The sequence below is a fragment of the Lathyrus oleraceus genome, chromosome 6 (assembly GCF_024323335.1).
Source record: "Lathyrus oleraceus cultivar Zhongwan6 chromosome 6, CAAS_Psat_ZW6_1.0, whole genome shotgun sequence".
Taxonomy (NCBI): Eukaryota; Viridiplantae; Streptophyta; class Magnoliopsida; order Fabales; family Fabaceae; genus Lathyrus; species Lathyrus oleraceus.
In genome coordinates this window covers 380309377-380320169 of record NC_066584.1, presented here as the reverse complement: position 1 = coordinate 380320169, position 10793 = coordinate 380309377, and positions in this window count along the sequence as shown.

Here is a 10793-nt window from a genome sequence, read left to right as displayed (position 1 = left end):
GCAAAAATGGGCATCCCGGCGAACCGAAAAAACAGAAAGAAAAGGTTCGGGCAAAAATTAGGGATATAAAAAGAAAAACTGTACACCCGGAAAGTCGAAGACCTAAAAAGGCGACTTGGGCAAAAAAGGGTATCCCGGTGGACTGAAAACCCGAAAGGGCGGTCCAGGCAAGAGAGGGATTGAAACGAACAACTGCGTCTGGCATGACCGTTTGCGCTTTGGTTAAGGCATCATGGATAATACCCGGTAGGGATCAGTCGGAAGCGTCTTGTTCAGAAGGCAGAAAGCATGGAGAGTCTGAGGACATATGGGGGGTAACCGAGTTGGAACTCGATGAGATCACGGGTTTCACATTGCCATTAGGATAGATTTTTCCTTTTGTGCGCAATTACCTCTTTTCAGGAATTGCTTCCTTTGTATTGCTCATTTGAGCCACACTTTTTCAATCAATAAAATGCATATTCAGTCAAATAAGTTTGTTTTTGTTTTTCATTACCGCTTTGATTGCAAAAACATCCAGATTATTGTGATAAAGAATCTTGCATTTTAAGACATACAGGTCCCTTCCAACGCATGTTTATAAGATTGAAAATTTGAAATCTTATTCGGAAAGTTGAGTGACCCAAGTGTTGAAATCTTGGCACGCCTGGGGCACGGTTTTATCTAACGATCTCTTTTGCAGGAACTGTTAGATATTTTCACTCACTTGCAGGTTGTGATGTGGAAGCTTTTGACAAAGCAATCCCCGTGGAGTCCGATTAGGGACAAGAGACGGACGAATGGTGGAAAAGACGACGGAAGGACGTACGACGACTCTTGGAATTAATTAAGAAGACTCTTCAAAGTCTGAAGATTGGAAGGTCTGTATAAATCCCAGGAGTTCGCTCTCCGTCGAGAACGGAGCGGTTTGAAATACAAGATGATGGAGCATAAAAGGTCCAGACGAGTCTGGGAGTTCTCAAAAGTGGAAAGCTGACATTGGGGTTTGGATGGTGAATGCCATGGTTCGACGAGTCGATGGGTGTTCAGTACCAGGTTTTCCTCTCCTCCCCAAGCAGAGTCGGAATGACTAAATCCCCAGCAGATTCAAGGTCTGTGGCTTCCCTAGCAGGGTTCTGATGGTTATCCCCCAGCAGGTTTTAGATCAATGCTTCCCCAGTCGCCAGGTCTGGAGGTTGCTCTTTCCCAGCGGAGGTATATGTGAGGGTTTCCCAAGCAGAGTCGAGATTGTTATATCCCCAGCAAGTCAAAGACTGTTGTATCCCCACAGAATGCGTTGGTGATTTCTTCCCCAGCGATGTCCCCTAGCGGACCGGGTGCAAAGGAGGTTTTTCCCCAGCAAGGGTTGCCTTTTTCCCAGCAGCAGTGCTATTCCCCAGCAGGGTGGAGATCGGAGTATTTACGAGTTCCTCAGCAGAGTGTCTCGAGCTCCCTAGAAGAGTCCCTTGAGGGGGATACTTTTTATACATTCATCATGTAGATAAGCATAGCATATTGCATAATGAATCGCGTAGCATTTCCATAATTATGGAGCATTACGCAGAAAAATCAATCATGCATCATATTGCAAGCATGAGCTAGTCTCAAGCCGAGGTTACCGTTTGAGATTTGGTTTCGCCAGTGGGTGAAGGTGCTACTCAAGCCGTGGTTACCATCCAAGAATGGGTTTTTCCAGATGGTGAAGATGTTACTCTGAGGAGTTTAGCATCATGACGTCAGGTCAGCAGTGTTCCCCAGTAGTGCGATACTGGAGGAAATTTTTCCGTCGGATAGAGATGGAAATAAAGATCGCGATCAGCGCGACTCGAGCCGTGGTTACCAGTCGAGAATGAGTTTTGCCAGATGGTGAAGATGTTACTCTGAGGAGTTTAGCATCATGACGTCAGGTCAGCAGTGTTCCCCAGTAGTGCGATACTGGAGGAAATTTTTCCGTCGGACAGAGATGGAAATAAAGATCGCGATCAGCGCGACTCGAGCCGTGGTTACCAGCCGAGAATGGGTTTTGCCGGTCAGTGAAGATGATACTCCGAGGAGTTCAGCATTGTGATGTTGGGTCAATGGTATTCCCCAGTAGTGCGATACTGGAGGAAGATTTCTATCATGCGAGATGGAAGTTGGAATGTGTTACTCTGAGGAGTTCAGCATTCTTGTGATACCGGTAAATGTCGTGTCGATCCCCGTAAGGTTGAGTTTTCTTTGGTGTCAAGTAAACATCATTGTTCGATGTCCAGTAAACGTCGAGTTCCTCCCGGTCATTGGTTAATGTCTGGTCGAGTTTTCTTTGGTGTCAAGTAAACATCATTGTTCGATGTCCAGTAAACGTCGAGTTCCCTCCCAGTCATCAGTATATGTCTGGTCGAGTTTTCTTTGGTGTCAAGTAAACATCATTGTTCGATGTCCAGTAAACGTCGAGTTCCCTCCCAGTCATCAGTATATGTCTGGTCGAGTTTTCTTGGGTGTCAAGTAAACATCATTGTTCGATGTCCAGTAAACGTCGAGTTTCCTCCCAGTCATCAGTTAATGTCTGGTCGAGCTTTCTTTGGTGTCAGGTAAACATCATTGTTCGATGTCCAGTAAACGTCGAGTTTCTTCCCAGTCATCAGTCAGTGTCTGGTTGAAGGTGTTACTCTGAGGAGTTTAGCATCATGACGTCAGATCAGCAGTGTTCCCCAGAAGTGCGATACTGGAGGAAATTTTTCCGTCGGACGGAGATGGAAATAAAATCAAAAGACGTTACGCGATCAGCGCGACAATCGGGGTTCAAATGGAGAAAGGAAAATGTTGAGGCATTTTTTGGAGATCAGGGTTCAATTGGAGAAAAGGAAGTGTTGAGGCATTTTCTGGAGATCGGGGTTCAAATAGAGATTGGAGTTGAAGATTATATCCGGGATGAGGTCCGCAGGATTATCTTCTGTTCATGTGTCACCTTAGACTTTGGTTGAGGCCAATGGAGGTCGTTATGGGTATCTTCTGAGGAAGAAATGCACATGTTACCTTCCTTCTGTGAAGGTGTACCCTTTGATATGTCGCCCTCAGAGTGGTGTTTGGTGTTATTTCCGACGTTGCCAGCGGAATTATCACAAGAAAACGGAGAGCGGGGTTCAAACGGAGAAAAGGAAGTGTTGAGGCATTTTCTGGAGAGCGGGGTTCAAATGGAGAAAGGGAGACAGGAGGTGTTTTCTGGAGAACGGGGTTCACAATGGCGATCACAAGTTATCGTCAGGCGACTGGGGTTCAAATGGAGAATGGGGTTCCTTATTTTGGCAAACAAGATGTCGGGGTTCAAATGCAGTGATCCGGGATCATTTGCGCGAAAGAAAAATTTCGGGGTTCAAGAAAACAAAAAAGAGAAAAATTTTGGGGTTCAAGAAAAGCATTAAAAAGAGATGATAATCCCCAGTGGATGTGGTGTTCAGGCCATGGTTATCCCTGCGTTACCATTTATTTTGGTATCCAGGTCGACGTTTCTGTTTCGGTATTCCGGCCGACTTTCTCCGTACCAGACGGATTCTTCCTTCGAGATTGCTTCTTCGCCGATCCTGACAGGCGTTGTTAATTATTTCCCATCGGAGTGCAAATTGTTCGTCTGTTCTTGGTATTCAATCACTCTTCACCCTGATCATCTGAAAGCCGAGGCTGTTCATATCGACAGGTTCACAGTGGATTGAATAGGGGCAGCTGTAACACCTCAAAATTTTCCCTCCTCTCTTGGGACTAGCTTAACATATTGCATATCATTGGTAGGTCATTAGTCATTACATATTTGCATATCATGTGGCAACAAGCAAGTCATCCTCCTAGGTCTTGGTCAGAAGATAAAGAGGTTAAGAGGTGCAAACTGAGGGTTTCATTGAACTGATCATTAACCATCTGAGGATGTGTGATTCAAATTAGGGTTTCTTGGTTCTCAAGGTGATTGAGCATCATCTTGGTTGAAATGGTACATCATCATCATCATGGTTTTGTCATCACCAAGAGATTCATTATGCTTGATTAGATACCTTGAGATTAGGGTTTTGACCACTGGTCAACCCTAATCATCTACATTGGTGCCAATCAGGGCTTGGCAAGGAGATGGGGTTTTCAGTGGATATGGGGATCATCATATGGTTATATTGAGCTTATGGAAGCTAGGGTTTCATCATTGAGCCATTTCATCAGGAGTTTGAAGCTCAATTTGATCAGTCAAGCTGAAATTCATCTATCAGTTAGAAAAAGTCAAATGTGGTCAACTGTGCCCGAATTCATGGATTTGGAGGAGGGAGAGGGTTAGAGACACTTCATTCATGTCTAAACAAGTTTCATTTGACATTTCAAACATCAAGAATGAAGAAAATAAAGTCAGATGGAAACTTTCCAAAAATAGAAAGTGACTTGTAATTGAAAATTGCCAAAAATGGAAAGTTTTTCTCCTCAAAATTACGTGTCCAAAAATGCTTCAAATGAAAATTTGTTCAACATGAAAGTTGTAGATCTTGCTCTCACCTTTCCAAAAAGTCCAAGAACATGAATTTCTCATTTGTGGTTGGCAAGTTATGGATTGATCATTGTCCAAAAAAGTGGAATTTCAAAGTGGCATAACTTTTGATTCACAAGGCCAAATGGAGTGAGGTTTCTTTGAGCAAAATTCTCTTGATGTCCTCTATCCAAAACAAGCATTTCCTGTCATGAAAACGCATCACACAAAAAGTCCATTTTTCAAGTGGACCAATTTTGAAAAAGGGAGGGAAAAAGGTGTTTTTGAGAAATAAGCCTTGTTTTCACATGATTCCACTTGCAATAGCTCACAAATATCATTTCAAACCTGCTGCAACCCGAAATTGGCACTGTTACATTGGGTTTGCATAAGTGAGGGTGGATTGGCTAATTACCATTTAGCATAAAAGTGCATTTTCACTAATCACTCACATTTGGCTAAACTTGATTAACAAAATGGATTAGTGCATCATATAAATGGTTAATCATAACTGTTTTTGAGATTAACATTCATTCATCTCAGATCTAGATCCAAAATTGCACAATTCTCTCAACTTTTCATCTTCACTTTTTTGCAATTTCTTCACAAGCCTAGCTAAGATCTTCATTGTTTCATCATCTATAATCATTGTTGAAGCTAATTGAAGCAAGATTTCATCACTATCAAGCCAAATCGTGGACTGTTAAAGTGAGGTGCAACAATGGCAAATGGAGATTTCATCAAGATCGTGCGTAATTGAGCAACAAACCTTGTTTCATTCACTTCTACAAGCATCAAAGCACATCTGTTTTCACATTTCAAGGCTTAAAACGCGCGATTCAACACCTGTGCTTCAAAGAAGGTCAGATTTCGACCTTAATAATTCATGAAATTGTTTGATGCTTTAGATAGATCTCTTAGAGTAGGTAAATCTGCACTTTGAACCACTGATTTTCATTAAGAATTGGTCAAGTTATGATGATTTGAATTTTGATGCATGAACATGTTTTGGATCGATCCGGTTGAATTAGCAAGAATTAGGCTTAATTGATGTGATATTCATGATGTACGTGGTGAGACCTTTCCATTGATATAAAGTTTGTCCAATTTGGTGGAGATTTGTTTTTGAGTGATGAACTTGGTGATGAACTGTATGAACACGTGAAGAGCTTTGAAATTTTTTCCAGAAATAGCAGTTTGATCCATATTTACGCTACTATTCATGCTGGAATATGTTTGCGCGCGCAGGATTTCAAATTTGGACCGGCTTCGATCAAATTTGCGCGCGCATGACATTAGAAAATCAATATCTCATTCAATTTTTGTCCAAATAATGTGAGATTTTTTGTGGAATGATCCTTGTGATGTCATTTATTTTTTGATGATTTTTAATAAATTTGTGCATGTGTGGATTTTAAAATGGCCTAGGGTTTGTATGAACATATATTTGCTTGCACCTTGCTTGGTGTTTTGCTCATGAAATGATGATACTTAATTGGAAATTCTTGAAACTTTGCATGCTTATTCTAGAGACCTTAATGGACATTTTGGCTTTGAGTTTGCTATTTTAGCATTCCTGGATTGTGAGATATGACCAAATCATTAGAGGTGTGACAGTTTGTGTCACACCATTTCTTGTCCTACTTCCTGATTTTATTTGACATGCCATATGAACTTGGATTGAGCTGAATTTTGCATGATGATGCTTAGGGATGTTAGGGTCACATGTGAATTTTTCTGGATTTTTTGAGTGCATTTCCAATTTGATTGAGAATTTCCTTTCTGTTTGACCAAATGTGGACTTTTTGTGAGTCATGTTTTTAATTGTTTTGTGAAATTCTGGATATGCATTGGATGGACTTGAAATTTTATGGAGTGATTACAGACATCTTGAAGTTTGCCATGGTTTTGGTTTCACTCATTTATCATGTTCATACACTGTTTTATGCTTGCTTGAAGTTGATACATGATATTGTGCCTTGTTTGGACTTATATATGCATGCTTTAGCTTGATGAATTTAATTGACTTGTTTCCCATTGTCCAAATGGCCTGAAATTTGGTTTGATGATCCTTTAATGAATTCTGTTTAGACATGAATTTTTTGGGAATTTATTGAATTGTTTGTGAGTTGATTTGAGTTGAACCATTCTGTTTGGTCCTTTGAGGTTCTAAATTGCATGTTTTGTACTCTTTGCCTCATGAAATGATAATGGTTGATGATATGAACATGAAACCAATTGGATTTGATTATTAATTGATTGATCTTGATTTTGGATAAGTTTCATGTTCTGTTTTGACTTATTGATCCTATTTTGACCCTAGTCTTGTACTAGTGGTTTGTGTTCTCACATTTGAGCTTTGTTTCAGGTCAAAAAGCACAATTGCTTATACTTGATGATGTGCACTCAATTGGGATTGGTTTATTTCTTGTTTATGACTAACTTGAGTTTGTTTTGTAGGCATTGAAACTTATGCTTAGGCCTTGTGGCTTGCACTTTTGTGCATTGATGCTTGTTATCTGTTTGTGCTGTGGACTTGTAATTTTCTGTTTGACTTTTGCTTGTCTGGTATACTGATTATGTTGGATTGATTTCAGGTACCTTAGTTGCCATAGTTCATTTTGAACTTGCTTGTGTTGCTGCTTGGTTGTGTTAACCAATTGAGGTAGAATCACTAACTCCATGTAGTCCGGAAGACCTGGCCTGTTACTTGGCCAGGCACCTGTCTGAAGTCCTCCTTAAGAGGCAATGCTTGTGCTTGTTTATTTTTGTCCCCAAGCAGGAAAAGACCTTTGTTAAGGCAATTGGCAGACACAAGAGGTGTGTAGTCCACCTCCTGCTATTCTGTTGAGTCGTCCCTTGGCTCACATCACATGTTGATGCCTGTGGATCCTAACCCAAGATCCATGTACACTTGTACAGTTGAGTCAGTGTCATAAGTGTAGAAGGGTTCCCACTTTCTGGACCCACACTTCTTTGTCTGAAGCTCTCCCTGGCCAGGGATAAGAGCTGTGAGGCACACCCCTCACTTCCACTTCATCTGGCTTCACCCTGACTCTCAATGTCAGGGTTAAGAGCTAACATCACCTGATACAGTTGGTTTGCTTTTGCAGCCTAACCCTTTGTTTGAGCCCACTTTGTCTGGATATAGTGTGTGCTAATTGTGAATGTTTGCTTTGTTTTGATTATGCTTGCATGCTCTGCTTTACCTGTTTAGGATTAGCTTGCTGCCTGTGCAAGTTAGGATAGAAACCATAACTTAGGGATGATATGCATGATAACATATAGGCTCGAGTACAGCTCCCTAGTAATGTGTCTCCCTTTGTATCTGGTTAGGTGAGAATTTCTTTCCCGTTAAGGGGAACTACGTCGCCCTGATCCTCATACCAGATGAGGTACGTAGGCAGGAGACCGTGCGAGGTCTCTCCGGGCACCCTTTTTCTTTTTGTGTGTGTTTTGCTTGACAGTTGCTAGGCTCGAGTTCCCGACTCCTTAGAAACTTGTTGCTTGTTTCTTCTTGTGTGTGTTAGGAGACGGGTGTAAGCCCAGCCATTGGCATTCCGTATCCTCTTGTTGTGTGCTTGGAGTCCGGTATAAGTCCATCAAGTGGCATCTGGTTTCCAGTGTGGGTTTGTTTGGTTCGGAAGCCGATGTAAGTCCAGCGATTGGCATTCGGGTTCCATGTTTGCCTGTTTTGCGTGTGTTTTGTTTCGGCGTGCGTGAGCCGAACTACGGCAGCTCTGATTCTCGTTCCAGACGAGATACGTAGGCATAGGATGCGATATCCTAGCGAGCCCTCTCCCCTCTTCCTCCACCTGTGTTGTTTTCAGTGTGTGTGTGTGATGTTTGTTTCCACAATTGCACGGACCAAGCTCGGATCTTCCTTTCCTATGCACATTATGCCAAGCATGCACAATCTTCTGCTTCAAATGTTGGGAATCTTTACCCTCTTGATAGAAAATACCTTCTAACAAAGTGTTATTAGGTTTGTCTCTCAATGGGAACCCAAGTTGACGACGAGCCAAAGCAAGGTTGTAGTTAATTCCTCCTTGTGTACCAATGAGAGGCTAATTAGAGAATTCACCACAACTATCAATAATATCCAAACTGCTTAAATACGGATCATACCAAACTATATCATAATTAGTGAGAGACATAAGTCTTTGAGACCACCTTAGACATTGTTTGTTCTCCATAAAAGCAAGCGTTTGAGGCAAGTGCGAAATAAACCACTTGTACAGAAGAGGAATGCAACAGACAATGATTCCACCACCCTTAGAATTCCTTAGATGCAAAGAGAAATACATATCACCCAACAAAGTAGGCACAAGATTCCCAATCAAGAAAAGTCTAATGGCTTTAACATTAATAAATCCGTCAATGTTAGGGAACAAAGCTAATCCATAAATGAGCAATACAAGGATAGCTTCAAAAGCATCCATACTACCTGCTTGAGCAAAGGTAGTAGCTTCCTTAATGAGGAAATCAGATAGCAACCCAAACAATGCTCCTTTCTTCACCCAATGAGCCTCTATCTCAGACTTCTTCAAGTGAAGAGCTTCAACAATAATACTAGATCGGGGAATCTCCTCCAATTCACTAAAAGGAACTCTACTAGAAACTAGTATCCCCAAAAGATGAGAATACTCCTCCAATGTAGGCATAAGCTGAAAATCCGGGAAAGTGAAACAGCGGTAGAGAGGATCATAGAACTGCACCAATACACTCAAAAGTCCTTCAACCACATCAACAGACAAGATGGACAAAAGCTTCCCATGACATTGTTTGAAGTCCAAGGGATCTAATACAAAAGATTCTAGCTTCCTTAACTCTTTCAAGTCGGGACATCTAAAACTGTACTTCTTAGTGTTCCTTCATCCACAGTCCATGGTCTGAAAATATTTGCAAATAATACCTCAGTTCCTTGAAATTTTCGTCTGATGAATGTTATGATGCACCTGAATGCATGAATGCAACAATCATAGATAAGGGATCACACACATGGCAAACAAAGGTCAAGGGATGAATCAAGTCATTGTCAAGATCAATCATCCATTTTGGTGGATTATGATTTACACCTTATCAACACCCAAGTTCCATTGATATTGACAAGACTTGATTGGATAAACCAAGAATCAAAGGTTTGTTGCAAGTCACGAGCATGGAGTCTGGGTAAGAACCATCCCAAAGGATTTAACTAAGGATAAAAACATGTAGATCATGTTTTAAAAAGTTCCTAGAGTCTTAATTCCATCTATCGGATATTACAGGTTAAGATGACTGACTCATCGACCCATAATATTCTCAAGAGAAACTCGTCTGAGTATAGTATCGCGTAACAATTGTTATCAAGTCTACACTTGAACAGTTTCCGCACTACGTCCTAAATAGGCCAAGAGGGGGTAAATGTTCTACGGTCCTTAGCTTCTCAGGCCCAAATTAGAGATATTAACCACAAATACTTGTGTGACATTCTCTTCCTACCCAGTAACTGGTAATAGATAATATACTTCTGGTACTCCTGTATGTATGTTCATTCTTCCCCAGTTGAGTTTGAGTGTGTATTTCCTCAGTGAAGTCTGCATCCCCTGTTTGGTTCGATTATTTCAGTTTTGTTCTGATTTACCCGCAATTTCTCCTTATCCCTAACTGAGTCCTTCCATTGATTTATTTTCGTGGAATTCCTCTCGTGTCTCTAGCAGTTTTCAATTCGTAGCCATGCCTATGCACAACTGTTTATCCCCAAAGTCTTTGTCTCCCCAGTGAGTTTTCCTTATGAAATGCATTATGCTCCTGTGTATTTTCATTCTCTCCGGATTCTTTTCCTTTGTGGCAATATTTTCTCCACAGAGATTATTTTAACATTCATGTCATATGCATCATGAGGTCTCTTAGGGACAAAAATTTGTTTCTATTGTTATTGTAGCGGTATATTCATGATCATCAAGCTATGGATAAGCTAGAGATCAAATAACAAGAGTCGCCACCGCGCTTTTATGGTTTCCAAGGGAAAAAGGAAAAAGTACGAACAAAACCCAAAAGTAAGAAGTTTTCAAATCAAAACTAATAAAATGTCAGAGATTACAGGTAAGGGGGTTGGTTACACAGAGGGAAGGTGTTAGCACCCAAAGTGTCCTAAGTACTCCTAGGGAGCCCTCTTTGTGTGCATATGTATTTGGTATAAAGTGTTGTTAACAAACAAATAGAATGGGGGGATGAGAAAAGAATTCATTAATTATATTTTTGTGCTTGACAAGACCTTCGGACTTGTGCCTACGTACCAACATAAAAATGAGGGATCAAAACCTCGTAGTTCGTGATACAAATTTCAAAGTGG